This window comes from Lathyrus oleraceus, chromosome 4 (genome assembly GCF_024323335.1).
Source record: "Lathyrus oleraceus cultivar Zhongwan6 chromosome 4, CAAS_Psat_ZW6_1.0, whole genome shotgun sequence".
In the NCBI taxonomy this organism is placed as follows: Eukaryota; Viridiplantae; Streptophyta; class Magnoliopsida; order Fabales; family Fabaceae; genus Lathyrus; species Lathyrus oleraceus.
In genome coordinates this window covers 356,563,541-356,574,794 of record NC_066582.1, presented here as the reverse complement: position 1 = coordinate 356,574,794, position 11,254 = coordinate 356,563,541, and positions in this window count along the sequence as shown.

Below are 11,254 nucleotides of genomic sequence, written 5' to 3'. Positions count from 1 at the left end.
AGTTGCTTGTACGGCTAGATTCTGCTTATGTGTTCTGTTCTCTTCAGCAGTTATTTGCTTGTGCAGTGAACTCTTGTTTCCCAGTTGATACTGAGGATCCTCTGCAGAAACCTTGGGATTTCTCCATTTCCCCAACAGATTTGCTTTTGTGGTAGTTTCTGCCGGTTGTGAGCTTTTGTTCCCCAGTTGGGTTGATTGGTGATCCATCACTCAGAGATTTTGTGATTTCTTTGATATCTCTGTTCTTTTTCTTTTCAGCAGATCTTTGCTTTTTAGCATATAGATCTCTAGCAGATTGGCTTTCCTTGGTTTTTTCCTCTGGAAGTGTAGTACCGGGCGTTTGATTTATGGGCCTGTTAGTGTTAGATATGTCTGTTTTGTCAGCATTCGTCAAACATAAATTACGCATATTCATGCATACTTTCAACATTCAGATATTCATGATTGCATTCTTTGCCATATATCTTTCGTTTGTTGTCTCCTGCTAAGGGTGATATAGATCTCTCCAGTAGATCTTCCCAAGCAGATGTCGGGTGTTTAATCTCAATATAGAGTCAGCCCCATAAGCAGAAAGTGTCTGTCTTTCCTTCTGCAATTCCTCACTGAGATATACCCTCGTGGATGACGGTTTTTTCCGTTTCCTCCCAACACATATATTGGGATGGATTTTCCTATTGAGTTATATCCTCATTAGGACGAGTCTTGATTCAGTTTGCCTTTTTGGTTTGATCCTGAATTGGCATTTTTTTAACTGTCTCTTGTGCTTCCCTGTGGAATAAATGAATGAATGGCCCAGTAACCAGCAACAATTCTTTTTATCCCCAGCGGAGTTTGGGCCTCTACCCAGTAACCGGTAGTTGTAAGTCCTATGTTCCCTTTTCTTGGCGGAATTTGTGGTTATATACCTTTTATTCCTCAGGAGAGTTGTTCGTTTTCTACCCAGTACCCGGTAGTTGTAAATCCTGTATACCTTTTTTTCCCTTTTGTGGAATAGGTGTTTGTGAATAGCTTTGTTCCTCAGCGAGAGTTGATGGTCATCTACCCAGTATTCGATAGTCGTAAGTCCTATTTCTTCTTGCTCCTCAGCAGCTGGTGGTTTGTTATAAACCCTATTTTGTTTCCCCGTGCGGAGTTGTGATTCTTTCATTCCCCACGCAGAGAGTTGTTGGTTTTCTACCCAGTATTCGGTAGTTATAAATCCTATTTTTATCCCCTAGCAGAGGTAACCTTTGTGGTTCATTCTGGTTGATGGTGGATTTTGTGGTCTTCTACCCAGTATTCGGTAGTTGTAAATCCCATGTTGTTGTTGTCTCCCTAGCGGAGTCTGTGCTTTCTTATGGATAATTGCCATATGCTAGCAATTTTATCCTCAGCCAGAGTTTTGTGGTCTTCTACCCCGTATTCGGTAGTTGTAAATCCTAATTTCTCTTTTGCAGAGTTAACCTTGTTGTTCATCCTAACCGATGATGGTTACTCTTTGTGGTTATCTCCATCCAGTATTCGATGTTGATATTCCCTCTTTCTTCTGGGTAATTGCCGTATGCTAGCAGTTGTATCCCCAACAGTTTTTTCCTTGTGGATAATTTCCGGATGCTAGCAATTTTATCCTCAGTGGGTCCTTTTCACCGTATGCCAGTGATTTGTTCCCCGGATCATTGATGTTTATCAATTTATCCCCAGTGAGTTCTCTTTCATTTACCCTTTTGCTTAGTAATGATTATTGCTCCCTTTGATCGGTCATCTTTATATACCTAGTTTTGGTATCCCGATGCCTTTCTTTTCGGTTGATTTATCCTTTATTAACCCAGTAACCGGTTGTGGATAATCTTCCATGCGAGTATGTTATCCACGTTCTGACGGTAATGGATGATATATCTCATGCACTCTTCAGTCGAAGCCTGTTGTGTTTCCCCAGTCGAGTAAGATTCGTATTCCTTTGTAGAATCGAATATTTGTTGTTCTCCTGGATAATTGCCGGATGCTTGCAATTTATCCCCTGTGAGTTATCTTTCGTTTACCCTGTTGTTGTTGGTATCGATTGTCTCTCTTTTCGGTTGGTCACCTATTATATACCCAGTAACCGGTATCCCTGGTGTTCTTTCCATGCGAGTATGTTATCTACGTTCTGATGGTAATAGATAATATATCTCATGCGAGTATACTATCCACGTTCTGACGGTAATGGATAATATATGTCATGCGCTCTTTGGGTTTTTTCCCAGCTGAGTAAGATTCGTTTTCCCATTGCGGAGTCGAATGTCCATCCTGTAAGTCGATTTGCTTTTTCAAGCCCTCCTTTCGGATGATGAGTGTTTTGGCATATATACCAATTCACGCTTTGGTCGGTCACCTATTATATACCCAGTAACTGGTATCCCTGGTGTTCCTTCCTTTCTGCTCCCTATTATGACCTTGGTCCCCTGTGGAGTCAGATTTTCCTGAGTTGATGTACCTTTTTCAGGTCTTTCTCAGATGTTTGGTTGATTGATATCTCTCACCCTTATATCGGTCTTAGATATTCAATCTTCCTGAGCTTGTTGTTCTTTCACCCAGTAACCGGTGTTTAGATCACATGTCTCTTTGAGTTTGTTACCCGGTAGCCGGTAACACCTCATCTTGCAGTTTGTTCTCCAGGAGAGTCTCTTTGTTAGACATCCCCCAGTGGAGTTTCCGTTGTGATTTTACCCTTTTGCTGTATTTGTGTTTTCCCCAATATATGCAATTTTCCCGGCAGGGAGATTCTGTGTGAATCTTTTTTCCCCCGTCCGAGTCCGGATTTTCATCCGAAGTATCCTTCGTGGATAGTTTGAGTCAGCTTGAGTCTTTCCAATGGATGTGTCTTCCTTTGGAACTCTTTTTTTCCAAGTTTGAGTCCTTTACTCCCCAGTAAAGTCTCTAGTCCCATCGTGTCCTGCTTGCGCTGTGTCTAGTTCTTGTTTCCCCTAATTCAGAGTAGTGTCCTGCTCACGCATTCTTTTCTTTTTACTATCCCCATGAGAGTCCTGTTAGAGTCTCTATTCCTGGTGAGTGTATTACTCCGATGGATCGTCTTTTCTTTGTGGACCGGTATTCCCCACAGAGGTTGTTTCTTTTGCATACATACATTTGCATCATGAGGTCTCTTAGGGACCAAAATTTGTCTCATTACTGTTATTTAAGCCCATTCTACCGCGTCGAGATGAAGATTTTAACCTTCACTTCTCCGGCTAGAATGACCTTAAATAGGGGCATCTGTAAGACCCCAATTTTGTCCCTAAGATCCCTCATGGCATCATATCATATCATTGCATTGCCTCAAGGATCACTGTACACCTTGCTTCCTCCCCTGTGGATGGGTCATCTTTTTGAGAGTGATTCTTGATCACCAAGCATGTTTGCAGTTATATATCATTGCTTTTCTTTTTATCACTAACCCAAAAGTACAAAAATATGTCATCTAACCTTTGTCTTGCAGATGAAGCATTAACAGGTCAAGGCATCAAAGGCATTCATTGAGCAATAGATGGTGGTCATTCTTGAGATTTGGACCCCATGATCATTCACAAGAGTTCATATGAGCTATGATGTTATTTTGAAGCAAAATCCCAAGTGGTAGAGGCTTGAATTTCATCAGAACATTCCCCAGTCATCTGAAGGCCTAGAAAGTCAACTGCAAAGTCAACTGTGGATTTGGAGGTGGAAAGTGACTAGAAATACTTCATTCATGTTCAAACAAGTCTCATTTGACATTTCAAACACTCACATTGAAGAATTTGAAGTCAGGTCAAAAATTGCCAAAAATAGCAAGTGACCTATAATTTGAACTTTCCAAAAATGGAAAGATTTGGGACCAACTTCAACTTAATATTACTTCATCAATAAAGCTTCAAATGAAATTTTGTTGAACATGAAAGTTGTAGATCCTTCTCTCCCATTTCCAAAATGTCCAAGATCATGAATTTCTCATGTGTGGTTAAGAAGATATGATCAAATCATGGAAAAGTATGCATGGGACTTCAAATGAGCATAACTTTTCAACCAAAGCTCCAAAATGAGTGGTTCTTTTTGCAATATTCTCCTCTTGACCTCTAATTTCCAAATCATGCATCACATTACATGAATTGTCATCACATGATCACTTATTAATCCATTGGCTTTTTGGAGGGAAATTACAAAATTCAAAATTGGTGCATGGTTTGAACTTTTTGCCATTACCATTGGTTTTAAAATTGGATTTTAAGTGAAAATGAATGGGATTCGTGTACTGTTCACACATGCATTCCATGCATGGGGGTGAAAGTCCAATTTGCACATACACCTTAAAACTTGATTAATATCATTAGCATTTGGCTTAAGCATGATTACTGAATCATTAGCATGGCATATATAAGAGTAATCATAACTGTTTTCAGGGATTAACATTCATTTTTCAGATCTAGATCCAAAATTCTTCAAACTTTTCTCTCAAATTTTTCTTGCAAATCTTCACACAAGAAGCTCTTCTATTGCTTGATTGATGATCCTGAAGTGTTCTTGAGAAGAATTGGACGTGGAGTAGAGAGAAACCGTGCCATATTGAAGCATACACAAAGCTTGAAGCATCCATGGAATTTTCAAAATCTGTTGGATTCGTGTGCAATTAAGCTTCAATTTCTCCTTCAATCACCTATACAAGCATCATAGAGGAACATTGGAGCTATCACAAGCCTTGAATCAAGCCAAATCCAGTTTCTGCACTTCAAGAGGTCACAACTCGAATCTCTTATTTTTGAATTTCATTGCCATGTTATTGTAGATCTCTTTGTGCTGGTAATTTTGAGCTTTGAATCGTGCAATTTGGTGCTATTTTGAGCTAGATATGATTGATTGAAGTTTTGATGATGAATTTTACTTTCTTCGATCCGTACATGTTTTGATGAATTATGTTGAAATGCTTGTTGATCTTGAATGTACATTACATAATGAATCGATTGGTATGACATTGGATGATTTCTGGACACTTTTGTAAAAATCTGGAAAATCCAGATGAAGATCTTCATGATCTTCATCTTCAACCTTTGAATGTTATCATTTCCAGAAATTGCTATGACTTGGGTTCGGATTAGCTACGACATTTCAAATTAGCTACGAATTTTGTTGGCGCGCTAGGGTTTAGCCAAAACGGTATCGCTTTAAGTTGAGCGCGCATATTTGAATCTGGTAATGGATCGATTCCTGCCGAGCGAGGTTTTTTCAAATGTTTCATTATTTTTCTCTTTTCCCTCCACATTTCATATTACATGTCCATTTCATTTTTTTATTTCTTCCTCAACTTAGAAAAATCATATAAAATTGAAAACTCATCCAAATTAACTCCAATTTTTTGCATTGTGATCCTTGGTTTTTCTACTTTTTTATGATCAGTAATTCCAAAATTGTGCTTGGCTGGATTTTATTTGGTGCTAGAATGATTGATCATATGTCCAATTTTGACCTTGCCTTGTTCAAACTATTGTGAAATGCTTGTTTCTTATCCAATGGCTTTGAAATTTTGCATGATGAAGCTAGACACATTGCTTGACATTTTGGTTTTGGTTTGGTATTTTTCCTATACATCATCTCTGTTTTATGCTTGTGCTAAATTCGTGTGACAATTTGTGTCACACCTTTGCTTGTTCGAATTGTATGATGCGTTTGCCATGCCAAATGATGTCCTATGCTTCTGATTTTTTATGTGATGCATGTTATGAATGTCTTGATTGGTCATAAATTTTGTTGGAATTATTTGAATCATTTCTGTTTTAATTGAGATTTTTCATTCATGTTGATCACATATGATCTTTAAAATTGCCTTTGAATTTATTTGATCATGAAATACCTTTGGTAATTGATTTTGATATGAGACCTTTTGGAATGTGTCAAGATGTGATTGAAGTTGATTCATGTTAAATTTGAGCTCCTGTTTTGAATTTTTTCTCCATCTTTGACCCTAGGCTTTGACCTAGTGGTTTGTTGCTTATGTTTGAGCTTTGATTTTAGGTTGAGCATCCAAGTTGCATAGTTGATGATGCTTCATCATTTGAGTATTGTTGTTTGCTTTTGATTACTAACATTTGTGTGTTTTGTAGGTTGATGCTAACTCATTTGAGTTTTGCTTTTGGCTTACACATTTTGTACATTGGGATTGTCTGTTGCTTATTGACTATTGTTTGATTGTCTGAGTATTGTACTGATTTGTTTAGTGTTTCTACAGGTACTTAAGTTGCTTTAAGTTCATTTGAACTTTGCTTTTGCTTGGTTGCTTAACCACTTAGGTATAATTTCTAATCTTCATGTAGTCTGGAAGACCTACTGTTATTGGTAGGCACCTGTCTGAAGTCCTCCTTAAGAGGCAATGCTTGTGATTGTTTAATTTTTGTGCCAAGCAGGAAAAGTCCTCTTATGAGGCAATTGGCAGATAAAAGAGATGTGTAATCCATCTCCTGCTTCTCAGTGTGTCATTCACCTTGCTCACACCATGTGTTGATGCATTGTGAATAATAACCCAAGATCTTATAGAGTCAATCATTTGTGGAGAAGAGTTCCAACTTTCTGAACTCCCACACTTTCCATTGTTTGAAGCTCTCCCTGACCAGGGATAAGATCTATGAGGCACACCCCTCATCTCCTTTTCATCTACTTCACCCTAACTCTCAATGTTAGGGTTAAGAGCTCAGAATATCCCATTCCAGTTGGCTGAAAAGCCTAACCTTGCTTGAGCCTAATTGATTGTATATAGTGTGTGCTAATTGACTCGTTTGTTTGCTTACTTGATTCATCTGTGCATATTTGCTTAAGTGTGCCTTTATGCATCTATCATCATTACTTGTATATCATTCCATAATCATTGTTCATATCTTTGTGACCCTTTGGTTGTCCATTGAGGAGTCAATTGTAAGTCCAGTTATTGGCAGTTGTTTCCTATGATCTGGAGGGATTTGGAACTAAGACAATTCATTGGCATTCCTTTCCTTGGAGTCGAGTGTAAGACCATTTATTGGCAACTTGTTTCCTCTTATTGCATTTGATTTGTTTTTTGTGAGGAGTCAATTGTAAGTCCATTTATTGGCAGTTGTTTCCTGGGATCATTCCCTGGAGATTGGTGTAAGTCCATTGATTGGCATCTGGTATCCATGTTTCTTTTTGCTTTAGGAGATTGGTGTAAGTCCATTGATTGGCATCTAGTATCCATGTTTCTTTTTGCTTTAGGAGATTGGTGTAAGTCCATTGATTGGCATCTGGTATCCATTTTGTTTTGTGAGATTGGAATAAGTCCATTGATTGGCATCCGGTATCCATTTGCTTTGTTTACCTGTTACTTACCTTGTTGCCTATTCCAAAGGAATCACTTGAATCATCTACATATGATCTCAAGAGGTGAACATCTGAGAAGTTTTACTTCCTCACTCTCCCACCTTTTGTTTCTTTAAACCCCCATTTGCATGCTAACTTGAAACTAGAAAACTATTGTGCAAACATTCTCACTTGTTTTCAAATTAGAAACCTAGGCCTTAAGCCTCTGATTTTTCAAACTTCATTTTCATAATACTTCTTTTGAATTGAATTCTAATCATATCTTGACCATTTTTGTGAATATCTAATTGGTTAATTTCACTCACTCAATTGTTTTGTGGCTTTGTCCATTCTTGATAAGTTTTCATACATTAGCCATAGGTTTGATTTATCCTAGTTGGTTGATGTTAATCTCACCTTTTGTCCTTAGTGATTGAATTGTAAGACTTCCTTGCTTATTATAGGGTTAACCCCTCACTAGGAAGTTGAAGCTTTTCTCACATGGTGGACTTGTTGTTTGTATAAGGTTGAGTTTTCTCCCGTGGATAACGAAAGACCTTAGGGCTTTTGTTTTAAAATGAATCCACTCATATTTTGGAAATCTTTTAGCTGAACTACGGCGTTTTGATCCTTACCTTCCATGGAAAGGTACGTAGGCAACGAGTTCATCCGTTCAAACACAAAAATAATAACTTGTATATTCTTTTCTCATCCCTTCAATCCATGTTTGCACCATAAATATTTCATAAACAAATAACATTTCGTACAACAAGTTGTGAAAAGGGCTCCCTAGGAGTACCTAGGACATTTTGGGTGCCTAACACCTTCCCATTGCGTAATTAACCCCTTACCCAGATCTCTGATCTTTTCATTGGTTTTCTATGTGTAAAACTTCTTAGGCTTTTGTTCGCTTTTTAGCCATTCCTTTGGATAAATAAAAGTGTGGTGGCGAGTCGATTCTTTGTATGCTTTGCTTTTGATTTAATCAATAAATCATAAAGTGACGAATACACCGCTACAGATCCAAACCAAACTCAACTTGATACAATATCAAGTGAGTTATTTTGTGTCCAAGATAGGTTGCTTCTTGGTCAAGCAAAAAACCTAAAGTCCATACAAGGCCCTTCCGCTTTTGTTTTGGCATGGCACGTTTGTGGAGCTTGGCTTACTAGTCATGATCTTTGACTTGTGTTCATTTGCCTATAGTTTTATTGACCGACCTCAAATAGGTGTGACTACTACATTAGTCCACTTACGATTGCTTAGCATAGCGCTACATTGTCTTATGACAAACTAACATAACCATACTAATTACTAACTTTAATTTGAGCATTTAATTTCTTGCAATTTACTTTAATGAAATTTATTTCTTGCTCACTTATTCATATTACTTTTCATTTTTCTCACTTGAGCACATATTTTATATTTATGTCATTTTTATTTTGCTCATTTGAGCTCATTATTGTATATATTGTTGTCTTGTGATTGCTTTGTCTTTGTTTTGTGTGAACGTAATGCAAAAAGGAGAAAGGACTTAGAATTAGGACATACCCATGCTTAAAGGAGTTCATGAGAAACTAGGCCTCATGCCTTTAGAATGATAAACTTGTTTAAGAGCAACTAGGCCTCATGCCTTTAGAATGCTAAATTTCAAAGTTGACTTTAAAGGACTTCTCATCTAAACTTATTCTTTGTCCATTCCCCTTATTGTGTTGTGAACTTTTTGATGTTTGCTTTTGTGTGATAGAGATTCCATCTTGAGATAGTAAAGAGGACCATTGTCATGAGTAACCGAGTTAAGAGAGACAAACCAAATGGAGATCCTAGGAGCTTGAATCCAAATTGTTTTATTGCTTGTTTGTTTGCTAAGTCCAAAGGAAAGAAGCATTCTTGAATCATCTATATGATTTCAAGAAAAGGAACTCCAAGGGTTTATCTTTTCTCTCTCACCTCTGTATGCTTGAGGACTAGCCTTTCTCTTCTTCTCCTTACTCTAACCAAGCCAAAATCTTTTCTTGCAAACTTTGACTTTGTTTCAAACTAGAAACCTAGGCCTTATGCCTTTGACTTTTCAAACTCTTTTCATAAATACTCATTGTGAATAAATCTTAATCCAACTTTGACTTCATTTTGTAAATAAATTAACTTGTAAATATAACTCATTTCAAGTTGTTTTGTGGTTCCAATGGTCACTGTTGTTAAAACCTTTTCATAAAACATTAGTCATAGGTTTGAGTTAATATAGTGGTTGATGTAAATCTCACCTTATCCTTAGTGATTGGATTATAAGTCTTCCATACTTATTATAGGGTTAACCCCTCACTAGTATGTTCAAGCTTTCCTCACATGGTGGATTGTTGGTTTAGGTTGAGTTTCCCCTTTTGATAACAAAAGACCTTAAGGCTTTTGATCAAATCAATTCACCAATCTTTGTGATTTTTACCCTGAACTACGAGGTTTTGATCCTCTTTGTGATGGTACGTAGGCAATGGGTTCATCCATTCAAACAACAAAATTTGTAAATTTAATCTATTCTTTTCTCATCCCCTCAATCTTTTGCACAAATATTTTCATAAATACCAACCTACAACACATATTTGCAAAAAGGGTTCCCTTAGAGTACTAAGGATGTCTTGGGTGCGTAAAACCTTCCCATTTCATAACCAACCCCTTACCTAGATCTCTGACATATTTATTAGTTTTTGATTTGATAAAACTTCTTACCCTGACTTTTGTTCGCTTTTTAGCCTTTCCTTTGGACAAATAAAAGTGCGGTGGCAACTCGAATTGTATGTTTACTTTTGGTTTAGTCAATAAACCTAAAGGTAACGAAAACCCCGCTATAGAAAAGTGGCGACTCTGCTGGGGACTTCTATAACATTCCTAGTGGGTTTAGCCTACTTTTTGCTTATGTGTGTTGTATGTTTATATTTATTGGTGACATATTTTTCTGCAAATTTGGGATGACTGTATTGTTTGTAATATACGAATTGCTTGATATAATAATTGCTTGTATTGTTGGTGGTTTCTTGTGAGTTGAGTTCTATACCCGAACTCGAGTGCACTTACGATAGGAGAATGGCATAGTCTTGTTGACTTGTGTGGAGTTATTCCTTAACAAGTTAACTTGCAAGTCCATTCACTTGGTGAAGGTCTTGTTGGAATCAATAATGTCACACGAGTAGTCGTGGTTAGGCATTACTCTTTCCAATATAAACCTTAGAAGCCAATGACCTTAGATACCTATCCCATCTTAGCCTATTTTAGGATGTAGTGCGAAGGTCGTTCAAGTGTAAGACTTAAGGCGATTGTTACGCGATACTACACTCATAAGAGTCCCTCTTGAGAATATTTTTGGAGAACGAGTAGTCATATTATCCGATAATATCCGAAAGATGAGATGATGATTATGGGACCCCTTTTAGAACATGATTGTCAGGTTTAACCATAGTACACTCCCTTTGGGTGGTTCTTAACCAAGACTCCATGCTCGTGACTTACAACAAACCCTTGATTCGCGGTTGATCCGTTCTCGTATATCCTCAATATCAATGGAACTTGGATGTTGATAAGGTTTAAACCATAATCCACCAAAATGGATGATTGATATTGACGATGACGTGAGCCATCTCGTGACCTTTGTGTGGTGTGACTTGCTTGATCCTTGAGTGTGATTGTTGCATCCATGCATTCATGCATTCATATGCATCCATACCATCAACAATAAAAATTTTCAAGGAACTTAAGAGGTCTATTTGCAAATTTTCAGACATGGATAAGCAAAGAAGGAATACGAAGATGTACAATTTCAGACAACCCGACTTTAAAGAGTTAAGGAGTTTGACATCTTATGTATTAGAGCCCTTGAAGTTCAAAGTTCGCCATGGGAAGCTTCTGCCTATTCTTTCTACCAAGGTGGATGAAGGTCTGATGAGTGTGTTGGTACAGTTCTACGATCCCTTGT